The 10,583-nt window shown below is 39.1% G+C and overlaps 1 long non-coding RNA gene across 3 annotated transcripts in view; it reads right to left on the bottom strand.

Moving 5' to 3' along the window:
- Window positions 1–5,537: 5,537 nt before the first annotated feature.
- The window catches only part of LOC143691329 (uncharacterized), a 105,415-nt gene continuing 100,369 nt past the window's right edge, over window positions 5,538–10,583 (bottom strand). For 2 of the 3 annotated variants that reach the window (XR_013179469.1, XR_013179467.1), the window contains 2 exons: window positions 6,699–6,947; window positions 5,538–5,802 (listed from right to left, as the gene is read on the bottom strand). This is a non-coding gene — a long non-coding RNA (uncharacterized LOC143691329). The remainder of the gene's footprint in view (window positions 5,803–6,698; window positions 6,948–10,583) is intronic. The other variant, XR_013179468.1, reaches the window with a different exon arrangement.

Below are 10,583 nucleotides of genomic sequence, written 5' to 3'. Positions count from 1 at the left end.
ATTGACAGGAACATTTTGCAAACTCTTTTCTCTGTACACGTTCTCTGAAAATGGTAGTAGATCTGAGATCCTGCCCAGAGTAGGGCTCCGAAGGAGAGGTAAAAGTTTTCCCCAAAGTATGCAACAAGAGAAAGATGAAGGCTTGAAGAACCATGGAAAAGAGGAAGCAGGACGTTCTCAGAGGAAATAGTGCCAAGTACAGGAGAACCTGCCACAGCGCTGATGTGTGGTGGCTGTGGGATCAGGCACCTTTTGTGTCCTATAAAGATAATCTGAAGGCAGGGTGGAAAAGACAGGACAGGGAGTGCATGGGTTCATGGCTGCAAACTAGCTAGAGCTGGAACCTGCAAGGAAAAAAATACTCATTTTGAATCTCAGAAGGCAATCACAATAGCAGGTGCTAAACAGGAAGAACCAGAAAAACTGTTCTTGAAACCCCATTCAGCAACTCTAGAGAAAACAGCCTAGAAGGGCTCAGAGACTGAAGTTTTGAAAGCAGAGATGATAGAGCAGGAATAATGGTCTGGTATCAGACTGAGGATTCTAGCAGTCTGTGACAAAGGCTGGAGAAACAGTGTGATAGTGGATCAAAGCTCTCTTGAATCTTTGGTGCCAGGTGGTGATCTGACATTGGCCTTGGCTCAGGACAATGAAAGAGGAGCCCAGCAAACAAGTCAAGAAGAAAGCTAAACCTGTTTGCAGAGATTCAGTTTCAGAGTAACCCCAGACAACTGTCCAACCTGAAACTACTTTCCTCAAAGCACTGTCATTATGCTTTGAAGCTATAGATGTCCTATTTGATGCACAGCTGAGAACTACCTGTCCTGTTCATAAATCAACCTGGCTCTCTTTTCCAAAGGCCCCTAAAAATTTGAAATGGCATAGGTTGCTCTGCATGTTGCTGAAGGGGTTGCTTTGAAGAACTTTCCAAATTATTTTCTTTTACGGTTGCTTGTTTCTAGATTCTCCGCAATGGTAAGAAAGGTGAGAATAACTTAAATGTAAGTGATATATAAACAAAATATGCTTTGCTTTTAAAAATATAGCAATGAACCAGGCAACTATTATATAAAGCTATGTTAATATTATAAATCTGTCTCACTTCTTTCATGATGCCTTCCTTACCTCCTCAGCCTGGAGTGATCCCTTCTTATATTGATCTCTTAGTATTCATGGTTTATAATATTTTTGAAAATATTAATTGATCCATTTTTAACCCAGCTGCTGCTGAAGCATCCGACTTTTCTCAGGCATAAATCTTATGTTCAGTCCCCAAACTCAGAGACTGAGGTAGGAGACACCTGTAAACTGTACTCAGCACTGATGGGCACCCAACCTGGAAGTGTACAAGGGTCAATAACAACCTTTGGCCAGCGCAGACAGGAACAACTCCTACCTGAGTGGGTAGTTCTGAAGGGGATTCTACGTAGCTCCTCAGATGTGTTTCTCACAATGGCCAGTGTGAAAACACAAATTTGTACTGGTTTCCTTCTTTTCCTGTTGCATGGGATTACTTCTAACCACCTACTTTCCTCCCAGTGCCTGCCCCCCCCCCAAAAAAAAAAAACAAAAACCCAAAATTACTTTTACTCAGGCCCTGGTCTCAGGACTTTCTTTCCAGGAAAAACACAGGCTAATAGAGTAACTTTAGTCTGTTGGTATCTCTTGCATTATTTTAAGTATAAAATAACAAATGATTTATTGCGACCAATGATACAAGACCAAGAGGGACGTAAATGTTGGAAGTCATAAGGATTTGGTTATGTGATTAATAAGAGAGAAATGCTTAGCTTTCTGTATTAGGCTAAGCAAAAGCATTGGGGTGAAAATAGCCACTCTTATGGAATCAGCTGTTTCAAAGTCACTGCCAGTTGTCTAAAAGCTGTCATTTCTCCTGCCTATCATTTTCGTAAGTTCTTTGTCGTGCATCATTCTATACAGGAAGAGCTGGTGTTAGAACTTCTCACATAGGAGTCTGCCATTCTCCTTCTTCTTGGTTCTTTTATTATTTTTATTATTTGAGTTTATTTATGTGTCTAATTAGATACTTTTAGTATATTCACAAGTTTGCAACCACCACCATGATGTAATTCCAGAGCACTTTTACCTACCCTGAACAAAAATCCCATCCCCACTAGCAGTCACTCCACATTGCCCCTTGTCCCAGTCCCGGGCAACCACTAATCTACTTTCTGTCTCTCTTTATTGGCCTATTCTGGACAGTTCATGTAAATGGAATCATATAATACATGACTTTTGTGTCTGGCTTCTTTTGTTCAGCATAATGCTTTTTTTAAGGTTTGTTCCTATTGAGGTATATATAAGTATTCATTCCTTTTGATGGCCAGCTAACATTCTATTGTATGGATATACCACATTTAATTAATCTATTAATCTATATACCACATTTAATTAATCTATTAACCAGTTGATGGATATTTGGGTTGCTTCCACTTTTTTAGCTATTATAAGTAATGCTGCTGTGAATATTTGCATACAAGGTTTTGTATGGACATATGTTTTCATTTCTCTCGGGTAAATACCTGGCAATGGAACTGCTGAGTCTTATGATAACGTTATGTTTAACTTTTTGAGGAACTGTCAAATTGCCAAGCTGCTTCCTAAAGTTCTTGTGTTGTTTTCTTAACTTTCTATTTGCTTTCTATATGTTTTCTTAACTTTCTATAAAAAAAGTTTTTATTAACTCCTTGATGTTTATATGTTTCCTACTTCCCTACATTTGCCACAGTATCTATCCTAAAGCCTTACACATAGTAGGAACTCAACAAGTATTGGTTGTGTGTCAAATAATTAGGATATATGTCTCTTTACCTGGGAGTCAGTACAAAAACAGGCTTATGGTCGGATGGTTGGTAGACATAGACTCGGCTTTCTTTGCCTTCCTTCTTTTCTACCATGGAGACATTCAGACAACAGGTGTTGGGTATACGTTTAGGGGAATGGACAGGATGTGGTGGTGTTGGTTGGTAGGGTGGTAGGGTAAGGGAGAGCGGGATTAGATAGAATGCCTTAAACCATCCTTCTTATCAGGGGCTCATACAGAATCTCACAGAATGTTGATCAGTTCTTATTCAAAGTGATGCATCTAATTTATGCCAGACTCACAGACAGGTGGTGAGTGGAGTGCATTCCCTGTTCTAGTTAACTCATCTCAATCCTCTATTCAAGCATATTGAGCCTTACTTTATAGGTTAGTTTGGACTCTTTTCAGTTGCAGGTGATAGAAAGCCAACTTAACCGAAAAAATGGGGAGGATTATGTTGACTATAAGGGTTAGAACTCCTAAGCTTGCTTGCTGTCTTTCTGAGTTTTTATTGGCACTATTTTATTCAACTTTTGGTTTTTATTTTCAGAAAGGTTGTCTCCATATGGCAGTAAGATGTCTCTTGGCAGCTCCCTTTGCTTCTCACTACCTACTTGACATTAATATGGGAAAGCAAGGCAAAGCAAGGAGCTTGGCTAAATTCTATTTACCTTTCTGCTAGTGACAATAGTAGCCTCACATCAGGGTGGGGCTGATACTTATTAGGGTGGAAACTTTGGAAATACCCTCAGACTCTAGACATCCATCCATCACAGCATATCCTCACCACAACTTCCTCTGGAAATTCTAGGTTCATCAGCATGCATCTCATATTCAGGTAGCAAGTGCCTAATTCTGTTCTTGAAACGGAATGTGGGTTGATAACACCTATAGAATGATTGGAAAATAATAGTGTCTCGGGACCGATTATCAAAAACTTCCTGATATACCCTTCCCTCCTCTGCTTGTACTTTTGCCTTTGGTCCATTCAAGCCCTCCAAAAAGTACCTGATGCTTCTAGGCAGCCATTCTTGGGAGAGGACCTTGAGTGACAGGTGTGGTTCAACTTAATGGGGTGCAGGGCAGAGGCCTGGACATGCAACATGCAACCTCAGCCCTCTCTTCAGCTGAGCTCAGCATTCCTGCATCTTTTCCAAGGAATGAATCCCCACAATGATAATAAAAACTAGAATGCCCTTACAAGCTCAGCTCAGCTCAAGGGTGAGACTTGGGGATCCTTTATCCCTCTTTCCTTCAATCCCTATGTGGCTACTTCTCTGTTTTTCCCCAAAATCTAATGACCTAGGGATGGGAAAAGAAACAGAGGACCCAGGCTGACTCACCTTACATTATCATGTTTCGGCAAGAACTGCAGAGAGTCCAAGAATTCTAAATTATGAAAACATATTTGACAAGGTAGGAGGATATAAGGTATTTTATTTAACAGTTTGTTAGCTCAATTTATAAATTTTAAATATTAAGCCTGCAGTTTCCCCAGGTTCTGCAAATGTTAGAGACAGTCCTGCCTCTTTTCTTCCTTTTCTTGCTAAGTCTGCTAAGCTGTTTTGGCACCCTCATAAGAAGAAGGGGACATAAAGTCCTTTGCCCAATCAAATCTTGAATTTGTATCAACTACACATTCCACTTGGGGGAATTACTTGATAGACTCAAATCATAATAAACAGAGAGATTGGAAAAGAGTATGATGTGATCAATGTATTTAGGTCTTATTGGGAAAAGATTGTTGTGTATGAGCAGGAAGGGGAAAAAAATCATGTCAGTGTGGATTGAGAATAGAAACCCTCTTCTGCAGCTGCAAGAAGCCAAATAATGATATGCAACAAGTATGCACACTCAGCTCATAAAATAATCCCCTCGTTGAAAGAGTTTACTGAACTTTGCATTCTTTTTTTTATTGTGAAAAATAACATATATACAAAAAGCAATAAATTTCAAAGCACACCACAGCAATTAATTGTAGAACAGATTTCAGAATTTGGTATGGGTTACAATTCCATAATTTTAGGTTTTTACTTCTAGCTGCTCCAAGACAGTAGAGAGTAAATGTTGAATCAATGTAATGATTCAGCAGTCATACTCAGTTTTAAATCCTATCTGCTCTGTTTTTTAACTCCACCTTTTGCTTTGCTCTTTCTCCCAATCTTTAAGAGTATTTGGGCTATACCCATTCTAACTTTTTCATGATGGAAAGGGGTGTTGATAATATGTGATAGGGGAATGGAACTAGTTGATATTTTGGAAAGGCTAGTCCCTCCGGGTTTCAGGACTTATCTAGCCTAGGAACTTGGCATTCTTTAACACACTACCTACCAGAGGGAGAGATGAGTCTTATTATGGTTAATTAAAGATGAGGAAATTGAGGCACAGAATAATTCATGTGTTTATGGGATGTGAATTCTTTCTCTCTCTCTTTCTCTCTCTCTCTCTCTCTCCTTTTTATTTTCAAAACAGAAGTCAAGTATTTTGCCCAAGGTCATAGTGTAGGACAAGGTCATAACACATGGCCAAGACTGGCTACGTGGTTTACAAGGTCCAGTACAAAACGAAAAAATAGGGCTACTTGTTCAAAAATCATTGAAAGTTTCAAAATGGTGACAGAAGAGCATTAAGCCAAGTGAGGGTTCCTTCTAAGTGTGGGGCCCTATGCAATTCTATAGGTTTCATGCCCAAGAAGCTGGTCCTGTACATGGTTCAGGTGAAGCCACACATAGATCTCAAGGTTTCCTGGCTCCCCACCAGGGATGTGACTATCTCAAGCAGATCTCAAACTGGGGGACACAAATTCCAAGGGTTCTGCTGTATACTTTTGGCATCTGTGAGTTTTTTTGTTTGTTTTACTTTATTGTTAATTGCTCAAGTTTGAGAGACACTGGGGCATCTCCCCTCCTACCAGAAGTCCCTCCATGCAGGGGCAGTTTCAGGTTGTCTGGGGCCCAAAGCCATTAAATCTGGTGGCCCTATTTAAGAAAAAGAATTCAAAAATTACAAATAAAAATTAGGTCCTGACAGAGGCCCATGCAAGCGAAGAGCCCCAAAACTTCATCTTTGTTAGCTTCGAGGTAAATTTTCCTCTTTCAGCACTTGGTTCCAGATCTTATCTCCTCTCAACTTCTCAAGGATTTTGCTCCTTTGAGTTATACATCCCCTTCCTGTATCATTAATCTCACTCCATCTGTTATCACTCCCATACTCAAACAAAAGTACTCTGATAACTTGCAGCTTTGACAACTCTGTCCCTTTAGCACTTCATCTCTCTTGAGGTAACTTCCTTTTCTCTGCTCTTCTCTGGGCCAAACTTTTTGAAGCAGTTAAGTCTTCACAAGCCACTTCACCTTCTATTCACGCTTCATCTCCCTACTACTTTGCTTCTGTCCCTACTCCTCCATTGAAAAAAAAAATGTCTATTGACAATACTTGGCTCACTTCTTGTTTGAGCCCATGAATATGCCCTGAGGTCATCTACTTGACCTCTCAGCAGCCTTTGTTCTGGCCAGCAGCTCTCTCTTCCATCAAGTTCATTTCTTGTTTCAATGACAAAGTCTCTGATCCTTTTGCTCTTTCTCTTCTACCCAAACTCCAAATCTTGGCATATCTCAGGGCTCAGTCCTAGTCCCCTTCTCCATCTACACTCTGTCCTTCATCCTGAGACTTAAAATGCCACTCGTGAGCTGAGGATACAAAAATATCTTCCTCATCTAACTTAAACCTGTCCCCTGAGCCCCAGTTTCCCATTATTCCCTGCCAGCTTGTCATTTCCACTGGGATGTCTCACAGGTCTCTCAGACTGTGTACGTCCAAAATTGGGCTTGCGATCACCTCCACCACCCCAAAGACAATCTTCTCCAAGTCTTACCTATCTCAGTAAATGACAGCATCATATTGCTCAAGACAGAATTGAGGGACTCACCCTTGATGCATCATCAGTAGGTTCTATAGAACACCCCCACCTCAACCTCAAATGCATTTACTTTTCTTGATTTCCATGGTATCACCCGTGTCCAATTAGTCTGTCATTTCTAAGCTCCAGCAAGCCTCCTCACTGGTCTTCTCACTTCTGTTGCTCCCTCTCCAGTCCATTTTTCATGAAGCAGCCAGGATATCACTGTCCCATAGAAAAACAATAGAAGCCACATATCATTTAAAATTTTCTAGCAGTCACATAAAAATACTAAAAAGAAACTGGTGAAATTAATTTTAATAAAATATTTTATATAGCCCAATATATAAAAATATTATCACTTCAATATGTAATCAATATAAAAATTACTAATGAGATATTGTGCATTTTCTGTACTAAATCCTTGAAACCTGATGTATGTTTTACACAAATATATCTCAGTCAGATTTGCCACATTCCAAGACCTCAATAGCTGCATATAGCCAGAGTGATCTTTCAAAAAATTAAGTTGGATTAGGTTGCTCCCCTCCTTAAAACTCCTCAGTAGCTTCACGGTGCAGTTGGACAGAACCTAAACTCCTCACCAAGACCTACAAGAGGCTCCATGCTCTGGCCTTATCTTTTCAACCTCATCTTTAGCCATTTTTCTTCTTGTTCACTCAGCTCTAGCCACCTTGGCTTCCTTTCATTTCTGAGAACACACCAACTGTCTGTTTACAAATATGTCATGGCAGGCTTCTTCATATCCTCACATATCATGCAAGCCTTCCCTGTCCATAACTAAGAAGGTCCAACTATGTTATTATTTTATAATAATAATTATAAAAATATAATTTTTGGTATAATACCATAAAATTTAACTTCATAGCACTTTACTCAGTTTGAATAATATATTTATTTATCAGTATGTCTGTTTCTTCATTAGATATAAACTTCATGAAGGCAGAAATTATCTCCAGCACTACAGGCCAAGCCTGGTGCTCATTTACACTCAATAAGTGTTGAATAAATGAGTGTCTCAGGGGTCTCTCTCTTTCTCTCTAAGGGAGTAAACTAGGAAACAAATTGATTTCAGCAGTGTTGTGTATCATATTACCATTTAAAACATGCACATACATCATGGCTAGAGGAGAATTTTTTCCTTTAACTGAGGAGAAGTTTCAATGGTGAGAAAAACTAGATTTCATTTGCTCTTATCTTTCCTTTTTGAAGAAACCTTCTTTATTCACTCTGTAAACAAGGCAGTCTTCTTGAGATATGTTCCATGAAGGGAAACCGTGCCCCTGGGAATCCTCAAATCTTAATTGGCTCCACAGAAGTTAAGCTCTACATCTATGAACCAGAACCAGAGACTCTGGAAGCCTCTGTGGCTTCGGGGAAAGGTAGTTAGAAGATGAATGAATGCTCTTGAGTGATTACTAATTTGTTCATTTGTTCTTTCAACACATATCTATGATTGCTTTTATAGAAGGCATCACTCTAAGCTCTGGGGATAAAGAAGTAAACAACATATAAAATCCCTGCCCTCCTGGAGCTTACCTTCCAGTGGGGAATATAGATAATAGATAAGAAACTAAGTAAACTGAAAGAGTGATCAAATTTCATTTAGACATACAAATTAAGTTGATCTAGGTAGGTCTAAAGTAAATCAGACCAAAGGGTAAAGGATGATATTGACTATATTTTAAAACTTAAACCTCTGTGTGAGACTAAATTTTATTTGGTGCAAAATTTGTATTTTTCAGTAGCACACTAACTAATTTAATGGTCAGCTTATTCAATCACCATAATTACATGCAACCATGAATAGGGAGTGAGAACTTGTTAGTTTGTACAGGTTGGTGTGATGCCCCAGTACATTCCAGAGTAAGCTGAGCAGAAGATAAAAAAGTATTTGCAAAGTCCCCTTGAGGGACTGGGGAAAAAGATGGAAATATTAAACTTCCCCACCTGGGGGAAGACCTAATATTCTTGCAAGCACTGGGGACTGCAAATTTGATGGGACAGGCCCTCAATCTTGGGGATTGCTCGTATGAAACTCATTCCTACAAAGGAGAAGCTAAGCTTACTTATGATTATGCGTTAAAGTCACCCCCAGAGAACCTCTTTTGTTGCTCAGGTGTGACCTCTCTCTTTAAGCAACTCCACAGGTAAACTCACTGCCCTCCCACCCTACACAGGACCCTACTCCTAGGGGTGTAACTCTCCCTAGCAACGTGGGATATGACTCCTGGGGATGAGCTTGGCCCTGGCATTGTAGGACTGAGATAGCTTTCTTGACCAAACAAAGGAAGTTAAATGAAACAAAATAAACTTTCAGTGGCTGAGAGATTTCAAATGGAGTAGAGAGGACTTTCTGGAGGTTATTCTTATGCATTGTGTAGATATACCTGTGACGGTTTGAGAGGAGGTATGTCCCCTAGAAAAGCCACGTTTTAATCTAAATCCTATTTCTTAATGGCAGAATAATCCCTATTCAACACAGTATGTTTGAAACTGTAATCAGATCTTCTCCCTGGAGATGTGATTTAATCAATAGTGGTTGTTAAGGTGGATTAGGTGATGACATGTCGCCACCCATTTGGGTGGGTCTTGATAAGTTTCTGGAGTCCTATAAAAGAGGAAACATTTTGGAGAATAAGAGATTCAGAGAGAGCAGAACAGAATAACACAGCCACGAGAAGCAGAGTCCACCAGCCAGTGACCTTTGGAGATGAGAAGAAAAACGCCTCCCAGGGAGCTTCATGAAACAGGAAGCCAGGAGAAGAAGCTAACGGATGATGCCATGTTTGCCATGTGCCTTTCCAGATGAGAGAGAAACTCTGACTGTGTTCACCATGTGCCCTTCCACTTGAGAGAGAAACCCTGAACTTCATTGGCCTTCTTGAACCAAAGTATCTTTCCCTGGATACCTTTGATTGGACATTTCTATAGACTTGCTTTGATTGGGACATTATCTTGGCCTTAGAACTGTAAACTAGCAACTTATTAAATTCCCCTTTTTAAAAGCCATTCCGTTTCTGTGTATATTGCATTCTGACAGCTAGCAAACTAGAACAATACCTTTTCAGTTTTTGGTGTGTTGGAGTAGCTAGAGGGAAATACGTGCCACTGCTGAACTGTAATCCAATACCTTGATTCTTGAAGATGATTGAATAACTACAGCACTTTAAGGTGTGAATGTATAAGTGTGAAAACCTTATCAGTATCATATACTGATAAACAATCCCTTTATTCAGTATATGGCCAGAGGAGTAAGAAAAAATAAATAAACAATAGGGGGGTATGGGGACTATGGGATGTTTTATTCTTTTTTTACTTTTATTTTTATTTTCATTCTTATTTTTATTGTTTTTAGAGTAAAAAAATGTTCAAAAATTAATTGTAGTGATGAATGCACCACTTTATGATGATATTGTAAACTACTCATTGTATCCTTTAGACGATTATATCACAGTAAAAAAAATCATTGAAGAAAAAGAAGAAAGTGCACACACACACACAAACACTGGATTCTGTAAACCTAGAACTGTTCTAAAATAAAAAGGTTATTTTATAAAAAGAAACACTGGGTAATAGTACAATCGGGGGAACTTTCCTTTATCAGTGGTACATAAAATAATATTCTTACAACCGAAGACTTAGATTCAATTAAATGTGGCATTCTGTGCTTGATTTTGAGTCATTTGGCTCCAAAATATAAAAGATAATAACTTTGACAAAAAACAAAAAGAAACTAAGTAAAATATAAAGTATGTTAGATGGTCATAAGCTCTAGGAAAAAAAATAAAGCTGGGAGTAGGGGTGGGAGGACAGGGCTGAAAATGTTAGATTAGGTGA

Source organism: Tamandua tetradactyla, chromosome 7 (genome assembly GCF_023851605.1).
Source record: "Tamandua tetradactyla isolate mTamTet1 chromosome 7, mTamTet1.pri, whole genome shotgun sequence".
NCBI classification, from domain to species: Eukaryota; Metazoa; Chordata; class Mammalia; order Pilosa; family Myrmecophagidae; genus Tamandua; species Tamandua tetradactyla.
Note: the sequence above shows the minus strand (reverse complement) of the source record. Positions and strands in the feature narration are given on the sequence as shown.